Consider the following 12,166-nt stretch of genomic DNA (forward strand, 5'->3'; position numbering starts at 1 on the left):
TCACACTTAGATCCCCAAGCCCTAACTCACGCTTGGATCTCTGAATTTCCTATCAGATCTTAAAACTCTTGGTCATCCTTAGGGATTCTGACTTGCGCTGATCAACACCATTGCAGAAGTTCACACGCATCTGTCTGTAAGCTTCTGTTCACCCCAATGGGCCCTCAGGGGGAGCGGCGCAAGCCATCTCCCCCTGGGGAGTTTGCGCACATGGAACAGTCCATGCGCGAGGTAGGGAAAGAGCGTCAGGCAGGTTAGCGCGCGCTAGGCTGTGAGGAGACTAGGCCGTTAGGCAGAGGCGCGAGTAGGGAAAAGACGGCGAGGTGTTCACCTCAAGCGTGGCGTTTTCAAGAAAAATCCGGGCAGAGGCTGTAATAAACAAAGTAAGAGTTTTCCCCAACATGAATATGAGTGAGAAGTTGGTGGAAGCTTTGAGGGTCATTCAACAGGAGGGGAGAGAGTACATGCTGACGCAGGCTGCCCTTCAGGAGATGCTCCCTCCCACACGTCCTCCACAGCGGAAAGCGGCGAAAGGAGTTAAGTCAGCGGTGGAAGCTTGCTGAACATCGCCTTTCAAAAAAGGAGGCAGGAGAGCGCGCTCGTTGAGCACAAGCGCTGAAGGGGCGTCAAGACTTGGCGCAACAGTGACAGTCTCGGATGTGCGCAGGGGCGTTTCCCTCCCACCTCAGACAGCGGTGAGTCAAGAGGATGACGTACATGACTTTATTGACAAGAGTGCGCAGGTTCCTGTGTTTAAAAAGGGAGTTCCTAGTGGTGTAAAGCCGGCAGCCCTCAAGAGAAAAGGGAAGGAAAAGGCTGTGAAGACACTTTTAGTCAGTCAAAACGGGCTGGGGGCCACAGGGATGCCTACACTACCCCCAATAATGCGCTTTCAGAAGGGATTTGACATTTCCTGTCAGGACACCAGGTCAAGCGCCATGGGACAGACTTTTATAGAGGGGGGGCGGGACGGTTCATTGGTTGCTTATTCCAGCGACAGCGAGGAGGGGGAAGAGTTCGCGGTGCAGCCTACTAAGGAGGTGGCCTTTTTCAGGACACGGAGCAACCTGCCACAGGACAGCAGTGGGATTGAGGAAAGCATAGAGTCAGGAGTAGAATGCCCACCATTGTCACCCCTCCCACAAGCGCCTTGAGACCCTCTGGGTGAGTAGTGCGCTATACAAATTCCTGAACTTGAACTTGAACTTGCACACACACAGATGTACTTAAGTCAAGAGACACATTGTACAAGTGACTTGGAGGTTGACTTAGAGTCAGACAGTGAGGAGGAAGGAGGAGATGACGAGGGACTTAAAGAAGAAAGAGACACAGTTCGTTCAGGCTCGGCAGTTAGAAGATGGGATAGAGAATACTTATTCCCACGTGCTCGCCCGCCGCCGGTTTCAACGCAGGACATGGGTGACACCCAGCCCAAGGGCTTGGAAGGACAGTGGGTCTGAGTTGAGCACTCAAACCCTGCTGGCGACAACATGGCAGATGGGAAAAATTACAAGGGAAGTTTCAGCTCTTCGCGAGGTTCTCGCGACCTTTATGACACGCAGATGGGTGGTTTGTTTACTGTGCCATCTGTTAAGGCGGCTACCTCTAATGTACCAGCGACAATTGAGGAGCTTAAGTATAACGATATTAGCGATTCTAGAGCAGATTTTGTGCGGTCGGGCAGACCTCTGGAGCGGAGTTCTGTCTCTTCTTGGACAACCTTTGATGGCGGGGTTGGGGATGGAGTATGTCCCAGTACAAGTGAGATGCTGCACAATTCTAGGCAGGGTACAAGGGAGCAGGATGGGCTGTCATTAAGGGGCAAGGATAATTTTAATAGCAAAAAGGTTTCTAAACAAACAGTTTCAGGTATGGTATATAAAGCGAAAGGGGGAAAAGAGGAGGGGCAACACAAACATCTGTTTTATCGTTTCAGAGGTCAAGTGCGGACTCCTCTAATACAGAACTAACACCGACAGATTATCAAGAGCGGATGTCTCGGACAGAGTTGCAACAAAGAGCAGAACAGTTACCTTACGGTAAGCCTCATTGGTGGGCAGTGTGGGATGATGTGCAAAGAAAAAAGGGAAATGAGAAAGTCTTACCTACTGAAAAAACTGTTGTGGAAATGAAAGGTGGGAAAAGTGGGTTGGTAGACGGGTCTGTATCATCAAGGGTTCTGACACCGCTTAGCGTAATAGGTACAGAAGAGTCACAGAATAAGCCAGCTAGTTTAGACGAAGGGCGGTCAAAAGACGAAGTTTTTGATAAAACAGTATCCATTAATATTAAACGAAGGCTTCCTTACATGGGTCTTGCGATGCCATTGGGGACGCACTTAACAAACACAACCAAACAGAAGATATGGAACCACGAGTTTGTTGACGTTTTCAAGTTACTACACCGTGATGTGCAAGCTAAGGAGGGGTCCATAGAAGAGGAATGGGAGTTAGCGCGACGTCCCAGGGTTCCTCGTACCATAGAAAACTGGACCTCGGCTTTCCTGATATATGCAAGTATTTATTGCGAGAAATATCCTGAGAGGTCAGTTGCCCTCTATAAATGCATGGATATAGTCAGGAAAGCGCAGCTGCATTTTGGAGGATACTCATGGTTGAACTATGACGAGGAATTTAGCGCTCGTATTAGTATATGTGCTGAGAAGCCGTGGGGGGATGTGGACTCAGGACTTTGGCTACAATGGATGTCCACGTCTCACCCACTGGCAACGACACACACGGCAAGCGGTTTGCCAGTTCCTTAACGGCCCTTTCTGTGGCATCCCGCTCAATCAGGGGCGGGTGTATGGGGAAGGGGTATCAGCTCTGGAACGGGGGCCTGTTGGAACTACAATAGAGGAATGTGTAGTAGACAATCATGTCGCTTTAAACATGAATGTTCACAGTGTGAAGGGCGACATCCACTCACGCAGTGTGCTTCCCCAGCGGGAGGTTTTGGCGGCCACAGGTTTAGTGACCAGCACTGATTTAATGAACAGAACAATTGGGCATATAGGGGACGAGGCGCCCCTTTCCATGCTTTTCCAAAAGGCGTATACACCAGTTAGACTGTCAAGTCTGACGCCTTGGTTGGAAAGGTATCCAGATACTCACACAGCAGCCAGATTGTTTTGGGGGTTCCATAATGGGTTTAAGCTGGGATATCAGGGCCCCCGTCATCGTAGGTGGGCTGACAATTTGCGTTCTGCTAAAGAGTTGACAGAGGTGGTCCGTCATAAGTTGGATGCAGAAATCCAGGAAGGCAGGATAGCGGGCCCCTTTCAGCACTGTCCTTTACCAAATCTAATGGTGTCCCCACTAGGTGTTATTCCGAAAAAGACAAAGGGAGAGTATAGGATGATACAACATCTGTCCTGGCCAGAAGGTGGCTCCATTAACGATTTCATCTCAGCAATTGATACTTCAGTGTCATACACCACTGTAGATGAAGCGATTAAATTAGTGACACAGATGAGAGAAGGGGCGGAGATGGCTAAATGTGACATCCAATCAGCTTTCCGTTTACTACCAATACACCCTTCTGATTTTGAACTGCTGGGTATGTTTTTTCAAGGCCAATACTATGTGGACAGAGTTTTACCAATGGGCTGTGCGGCTTCATGTGCGCTTTTTGAGATGTTTAGTACGTTTATTCAGTGGGTATTTTCTCAAGTGTGTGCCAAAGGTGTCAGCTGTCATTATTTAGATGATTTCCTTTTTGTGGGGAAAGCTCAGTCTTTAGGGGTCCCATTGGCTCCTGACGAAACGGAGGGGCCGGGCCCGATAATGATTTTTCTAGGCATAGAGATCGATACACTGAAGATGACAGCGCGCCTCCCAGCTGGTAAGATACAAGAAATCAGATCATTCTTACTATCGGTCCTAGACGCACGAAAGATTGAGTTGAGACAAGTGCAGTGCTTGTTAGGCTATTTGAACTTTGCGTGTAGAGTAGTGAGGGCAGGTAGGACATTTTGTAGGCGATTGGGCATGGCGTTATCAGGTGCTTCTCTCCCACACCATAGAGTTCGGATGACTAAGGGAATTAAGGAGGATTTGAGAGTGTGGTTATGTTTCCTGGAAAGTTTCAACGGAATACCATTGCAATTCATGGAGGAGGATTTCGTTTGGCAAGTACAAATTTATTCTGACGCTTCTGGATCAAGTGGTTTTGGTGTATTCTGGGAAGGGAGGTGGTGTGCCGAAAGTTGGCCTGAGCATTGGAAGCAACAAGGCCGCAGTATTGCCTTTTTAGAGCTGTTCCCTTTGATTGTTGCTCTGTTGGTATGGGGTCATGAATTCCGAAATAGATCTGTATTGTTTCACGTCGATAATACAGCAGTGGTAAATCTAGTGAATAACCAGAAAGCCAAAGACGTGAGAGTTTTGCAATTGCTTAGTATGTTCATGCTATTGAGTTTGCAGTTCAATATGAATTTCAAAGCTAAGCATGTCCCTGGAGTTAACAATTCCATTGCTGATGCCCTTTCTCGCTCTCATTGGCAGAAGTTCCGAGATTTGGCGCCGGGGGCGGATGTCAGCAAAACGATGGTGCCACACAACCTTTGGGCCCTAGGGGAATGAGGATCGTACAGCTAGTCGAGCAGTCCATAGCCCCTTCGACTAGACGAAGTTATGTACAAGCATGGAGAGAATTTTTGCACTATAAGAAGGGTTTACGTGAGACAGGGTCCGCAGATACAGAGAGTGCAAATATTTGTGATTTTGTTTTAATGTTAATAGATAAAGGTTTATCCCACACGACTATTGCAGGGAAATTATCAGGTTTGTCATTTTATGGACAATTGTTGTGGGGTTTTGATCCAGTAGATAACATTTTGGTTGGGAAAATGCTGAGGGGACTCAAGAGGAGGACAGTTAACTTTAAACAGTTACGGGCCCCCATTACGTTTGAGCTACTACAACAGTTGTTAGAGCAGCTGGCGTTATTATGTTATGATGTTTGGGAATTGGGGCGTTTTAGATTGGCAATGATTTGGATGTTTTTTGGCACATTCAGGGTGTCAGAAGTTTTGGGTTTGGGGAGTGATCGAGGTTTATGCAGCAAGGAGATTTCAGTTTTTGAGCACAAACTAGGTATATGGGTTAGGAGGTCAAAAGCTGATCAGTTGGGTAGGGGTATATGGGTTTTTCTGAATGACAGCGGGATAGATCATTGCTGCCCAGTACAGGAATGGGTACAATTTTCTTCTTCAAGTTCTTTTCAGCAAGGCCACATTTTCATTCACGAAAATGGGAACAAAATAACGAGTATACAATTTTTAGCGGTATTGCGAAGAGCCTAAACGTTACTAGGCGAGAACCCGCAGAATTTTGCCACGCATTTGTTCAGAAAAGGGGCGGCTACAGAAGCAGCTAGGTTGGGCCTGGGACTGGACGTATTGCAACGTATTGGCAGATGGAAATCCAGTTGTTACAAAAGATATGTACGCAAATAACTATGCATTGACAATTGACAAGTTTTACAGTAGGTTAATTTCTGTTTTCTTATTTAGGTACTGTTCGGGGAGTTACAGCAAGGTTTAAAATGCAAACGTGGATGGTAGGCCATTCTTTTGTAAAATGGGCGGCTCTTTTTGCGGAGAAACAGATTTATGGAAGATCTCTTGGTATTCCCAGCGCACGACATGAATTGGTGTGGAAAGGCAAAGGAGATATGAAATGGGCTGATTTGTTCCCGACGCTCACAAATATGTTTCATGTATGAGGTTGCCCAGATTATTTCATTATCCATTTAGGAGAAAATGATTTGGTGGACTTATCTGGTCTAACGCTCATCAAGAGGATGCAATTAGATTTAGCGGTCTTGAGATCCAATTGGCCGACCACTCGCCTCATCTGGACTGAATTCGTATATAGACAATCTTGGAGAAATGCCGGATGTCATGCTGCAGTCGAGAAAGCAAGGAGAAAGTTGAATAAAGCAATGAGGGTATTTTGTACAGTGATGCAGATCAAATGTATTGCGCACGATAATATAATAAGCACAGAAGGTCACCTTTTTCGGGAGGACGGAGTACATTTGTCCAACTTAGGTATAGCTTATTATTTAATGGAAATCAGGGATATGCTGGCTCATGAGTTACAAGTCAATTTGTGGTGTACTTCTAAATTGTGAATCACTTCATATTAGGTAGAGGGTGGGGCCAGGAAAACTCTTTGGTTTTCCTGGGTGGCAAAAATTCCGGGGAGGAAAAGTCTAGAGCGGGCTTCTCCAGTCATTAGTGGGGGGGGGGGGGGGACTTATAGAGAACAATTGAGGGGAAGGATGTAAAGAAAATGTTGGGGAAGTTTATTTCAGTTTGGGATACAAGAAAAGTATATTGATGGTTTCGGTCTGATTTTATATTTATAGTTCAAAATTTAAGATGGCAAATGGTTTTGCTTTCAATTGCCAAATTGCATATTCTAATAATAATAAACGGTTATCTAATGCGAATTCATATATCAAAAGCATGTGGTCTTGATTTTGTGGGCGAAGCATCCTTGGGTGCTGTTAGTCCAAATGTCTTGAAGGGTTTACTCACCACCAAGTGGTCCCTAAACTAGCCACTTACCAATAGAACTCTTTACAAAAAAAATGCTTTTTATTGGTTTTAACAACTTATAACAATGGGTATACGCCTATCCGAGTCTTTACACAACAGGATTAACGTTATATGTGGTACTTCGCACAGGAAATTCATGCAGTAGCATGTTTGACTGGCTGGCGCTTTCCTGTCTGTATATCCATTTACAGAAGTAGCCGGCATTCTTAACTTCCATGTCCCTAACGACGCCACAGAGTTGTAATTGTGCGGCACGGCGTACATTGCAAACAATATTCATTAACATTTACCTGGCAATGTATTCACTTTTTAACATTAAGATCCACAACACTGAGGTTACCAACATCTCACATGCAACGGTAGCCTAGACTGTCTTATTCCTTCCAGCTTAAGAATTATGGAGTTATCTTGGAATAGGATACAAAACTAATAAACATATTTCCATCTTTAGGAGATCAGTGTGGTGAAAGGTTAGCTCCAGCTTACATATCACCAATTGCCAGAATTGTTCTATTTCAGGACAAACCCAGGTCATATGCAAGAAATAAACATTGTGTACCTTACATCTGGGTCATGCCTTATCCTACGTCCCAAGCATCCTGTTTAATTTGTGTGGCATGAGATTGTACATATGTAGGTAGTTCAACTGAGTGCAGCAGCATCTGGTGTTTCGGGATACTTAGTGTGTATGTTCCAGAATCGTATCCTCTCCAACTTCATCTAAGGTGTGCTAAGTCTGCCTTGATCATATGTTTTTTTTTGTTCAACACCAATATGATTGCATTAAATAGTATCACATTGTTGTTATTACAGTCACAATGTTCTAAATAGGTAATGTAGTGCAGAAGAATCATGTCATATATAATACATAACTTAATCAAGTAACAGTCATCTGTCCATAAATCCTCATTGCCACAGAATAATGCATTACTAACTTTACCCACCCACTCTTCCAACCAACTAGATGATGTCACTCATCTATTAGTCTAACCAAGTTTGGAGACGGCAGTGTTTAGCCTAAGTGACCGTTGCATGATGAAGTAGTAGCGAGATACAATTGGTATCCAGTCGGTACAGGATAATAATTATGCCAGACAACCGTGAACATGAAGGGCGCTGTGCATCTTCAGCCTCGTAGTAAGGGAGGAAGTAGGGGGTACTACAGTATAAGTACGAGAGCCATTTCACTTGTAGCTTGGACAACTTGCATCTTACTCCTCTTCAGAGACTTCATCTTGTAATTGAAACCTTTCCAGGAGAGCATCCCATTTGAGTGAGATGGGTCTCTTGCGCAATCCTCTATATGCGTCCCGCTGTAGTGCGCTATTCTCTGCCTGTCCCCAGTGTATAACCTCCTCCGGCCATAGAATCAGCTGTGGAGATTTCCGGGACTTGCAGCGTCTGGTTATCAGTCCCTTGGCTAGTAGAAGGTAGGGTGACCAACCGTCCGTAAATTTCACAGACCGTCTGTAATTTGGACCTCACGTCCGTTGTCCCTGAGGATCCCTTTTACGGATGCCTTTTGTCCGTAATTTTGGGCAAGCAGGGAACCGCACTGTTCCCTGCATGAAGCCTCAGCACCCTAATGAGGCCGCCTCGTACTCTTTTTGGGAGCTCAAAAGCAGCCCCTCCCGCCCTTTGTCATTCTGTCTGTGGCTGATTGCCACATACAGAATGACAATGGCCAGTCTGGGCTGTTACAGCATGTGATGGCCTCTTCCTGCCACAGTCTAGGACAGCGCATTCTGTCAGACAGAAGAAATGTGCAAACATGCCAATGCTGCTACCTGGGGAAACAGTTCATTAAAAGAAACTGGTGAAACAAGTTGAAAAGAAGGGGCTATTCAACGAAGCCATGGTTGCTGCATTTTTATTTTATGCAAAGCCATGGTTGCTGCATTTTTATTTTATGCAACTAACAATCATTGACAAAGCCAATAGTCCTGGTTTGTTGTTAGTGTAATGATACTTGCTGTATTATATATCTGGATGCAATGACAGAAACAACATAATACCAGTCAGGGCGGAAAATTATGCTGAGCCCAGATTTTTATCTTAATTTTTTATTAGCCACGCCCTTGATTACATCAAACACCCCCTTTAGGGAACCCCCCCTCCCCTTTTTTCATCCTGCTTAAAGCCCTGGAAACAATACCATGTCACAGTCACCTCATGGCATGGCACTGTGCATCGTGGATGACTCATGACTTCCACTTTTACAGACTGCCTATGTGCAGGGGCATAGTGCACCCTACCCCACCCACCCCTTGCTTGAGGAACTACAGCAAGGGTGAGATTCTTGATGGTCCTCTTCTGTATGCATCTCTGCAGACAAAGGCTCAGCTCATAATTAATATGTAAAGGTGGGCGAGTGGGAAAGTGAAGGGATGGATGGATGGCCAGATGGATTAGTGAAAGGGCGAGTGGATGAATGAAAGGGTGAATAGATGGATAATAAGCAAACGGATGTATGGATGAGTGAAAGGGTGGATGATCGGCGAGTGAATGGGTGGATGGATGAGTGATAGGGTCAATGAATGGATTCATGAGTGGATGAGTAGAAGGATGCGGCGTACCTCAGGGATCCTCCCTAAGCCCAACGCTGTTCAACATTTACATGGCCCCGCTCGCACATGTAGCCCGACAGCACAACCTCAACATAATCTCCTACACCGATGACACTCAGCTCATCCTCTCCCTCACCAAGGACCCCACCACCACCAAAGCCAACCGCCACAAAGGAAGGAAGGCCGTCACCGAATGGATGAAGACCAGACGTCTGAAGCTGAACTCGGACAAGACGGAGGTGCTCATCCTCGGCTCCAACCCTTCAGCCTGGGACGACTCCTGGTGGCCGACGGCACTGGGGCAGCCCCGACACCCACCGACCACGCAGGCAACCTGGGAATCATCCTCGACTCAACGCTCTCAATGACCAAGCAAGTCAACGCCATCTCCTTCTCCTGCTTCAACACCCTCAGCATGCTCCACAAGATCTACAGATGGATCCCGACAGATACAAGAAAGACAGTAACCCAGGCCCTCGTTAGCAGCAGAGTGCACTACGGAAACGCCCTCTACGCGGGAGCCCCGACCAAGCTCATCAAACGACTACAAGGCATCCAAAACGCCTCAGCACGACTGATCCTCGATGTACCATGCCACGGCCACATCACCCCCCACCTGAGAAACCTGCACTGGCTCCCCGTCAACAAGAGGATATCCTTCAAGCTCCTCACCCTCGCACACAAGGCACTCCACAAGACCAGGCCAGCCTATTCAACAGACGGCTCTTTTTCTACATCCCCAACCGCCAGCTACGCTCCCCGACCTCTTACTCACCACCATCCCGCGCATCGGAAGAACATCCACCGGTGGGAGATCCTTCTCCCACCTCACCGCCAAGACATGGAACACCCTCCCACTGAGCCTATGACAGACCCAAGACCTGCTGACCTTCAGGAGGATACTCAAGACGTGGCTGTTCGATCAGTCCCCCCCCCCCCAGCGCCTTGAGACCCTCGCAGGTATGTAGTGTGCTTTACAAATGATTGATTGATTGATTGATTGATGGATGGAAGGACGGAAGTGAAAGGGTCAATGGAGAGAGAAAGGGAGGATGGATGGATGACTGAAAAGGTGAATGTGTGGAAGGATGAGTGACTGGGTGGATGGATGAGTAAGAGAAAGGATGGCTGGATGGGTGAAAGGGTAAATGGCTGGGTGGATGAGTGGATGGATGAGTGGAAGAGCGGATGGATGAGTGGATGGATGGATAGGGTGAAAGGGTGGATGGATGGATGAGTGAAAGTGTGGATGGAGGGATGGATGAGTGAATTGATGGATGGAAGGATACATGATGGATAGGACTGCAAATGAATCAATATGTTTGGATATAGATGGGATTACTTATATACTATTGTGCAACCTCCTCTGATGTGTCTGTAAAACGTGCTTTTGTCCCGATGTTTTATCCTGAATTTTGACCCTTTGTCCTGAATTTTTACACTCACCGTCCTGAATTTGCACCCATGCCAGTTGGTCACCCTAGTAGAAGGGCCAGATCAATAAAGCGTAATGCCACTTTGGAGCACTTCAGTCTGGGATATAGCCCTAATAGACAGTGTTCTGGTGTATCGCGGGGCGTGATGCCTGTAAGCTCTGTTAATGTGGAAATTTCTGTCCAATAAGCAGACAATGAAGGGCACAACCATAGCACGAACAGGCTATTGGCATCCGCTGTAAGGCAGCGAGTGCATGTGGAGGGTGGCAACGGGATCATTTGGCTGACTGTGTGGAGTTAGGTGTGCTCTTTGTAAAATGGAGAATTGGATGAATTTAAATCTCGAGTTTTGAGAAACCTTAGCTGGATACGCTAACAGAGCAGCCCAATCCTTGTCCGAGAGTTTACGCAAAATATCCTCTTCCGATTTACTTTTTAAGGAAGAGAGCGATATCAGAAGGTGGGTTTAAAACCCATAGTAGAGCCAACACACCAGGTGTCTGCCATGTCCCATAGTGTGTAATGCCTGAAGTGTTGCATGCTTCTCTGGTTCCCTCTCGTCAGGTGCCCAGTATCATCGCACATATTGAAGGATACTAGCATGTGTAAGAAAAGGTCTTCAGTTAGCCCATCTGCTCTCTGCTGAGGTTTACTCAGAACCCAGACATCTTGGACACAGCACAGGGACACTTACTCATGCTCTGGCAAGTTCAGTGGACTTGGGCAGTCATTAACGATGTGCAATGACTGACAGCTGGGTTCAACATTCGTAGCTGGTGGTGATGAGCACAATGTCACACTACATGTGTACAATAAATAAGAATGAGTGGTCAGAGTTGTTACCTTTTGGGCAACACAGGTTCCAAACCCATCCAATGTGCACGGGACACATTAAATAAACTGAAAGGATATTGTTTTATGCATCTAAATATTTACTGTTTCATGGGTTTCCTTAGACTAAATTGCTGCCTTCTTTGCACTTATGACAGTTATGCTCATAGATAGCTACAGCTTTGCAACAAATGGAACAACGTTCATGGCAATACACATCTTGGCGGAATCTAGCATGTATTTTAAATATTGAAATGTGGCTTTAAATCCTTAGAAATACTGAATGTGTAGTATCTTCATTTTAATACTTTCATGTAGAGAGGTTGTTTTAGCACACATAATAGCAGAGTCCAGGCGAAGGTAACTTCATCAGTGCTCTGTGAGAAACAATATAGGGTTTTCTACAGTGCCTGTAACCCAGATCAAACAAGATTACTTTAGAAGCCATCCAAGAGTCATTGGATGATCATTCAACTACTGTAGAAGTCATTTTCACATCATCAGTCATCATCAAGCTCTTGACGTCATCAGCAGAGCTTAGAAACTTGAGCCTGATGATTCGCGAATGACTTGACAATGAGTATCTGATGACTTCAAAAGGTGTGACTATTCCTGATGATTTCAGGAGGATTTAAAAATGAGTATCTGATGACTTCAAAAGGTGTGACTATTCCTGATGACTTCAGGAGGATTTAAAAATGAGTATCGGATGACTTCAAAAGGTGTGACTATTCCTGATGATTTCAAGAGGATTTCAAAATGAG

General features: G+C 45.9%; 1 long non-coding RNA gene across 1 annotated transcript in view; it reads left to right on the plus strand.

Annotated features, from left to right (window-relative positions):
- Window positions 1-1,961: 1,961 nt before the first annotated feature.
- The window catches only part of LOC144824515 (uncharacterized), a 66,990-nt gene continuing 56,785 nt past the window's right edge, over window positions 1,962-12,166 (plus strand). Inside the window, exon 1 of the long non-coding RNA XR_013608992.1 lies at window positions 1,962-2,039. This is a non-coding gene — a long non-coding RNA (uncharacterized LOC144824515). The remainder of the gene's footprint in view (window positions 2,040-12,166) is intronic.

This window comes from Lissotriton helveticus, chromosome 3_1, assembly GCF_964261635.1.
Source record: "Lissotriton helveticus chromosome 3_1, aLisHel1.1, whole genome shotgun sequence".
NCBI lineage: Eukaryota > Metazoa > Chordata > Amphibia > Caudata > Salamandridae > Lissotriton > Lissotriton helveticus.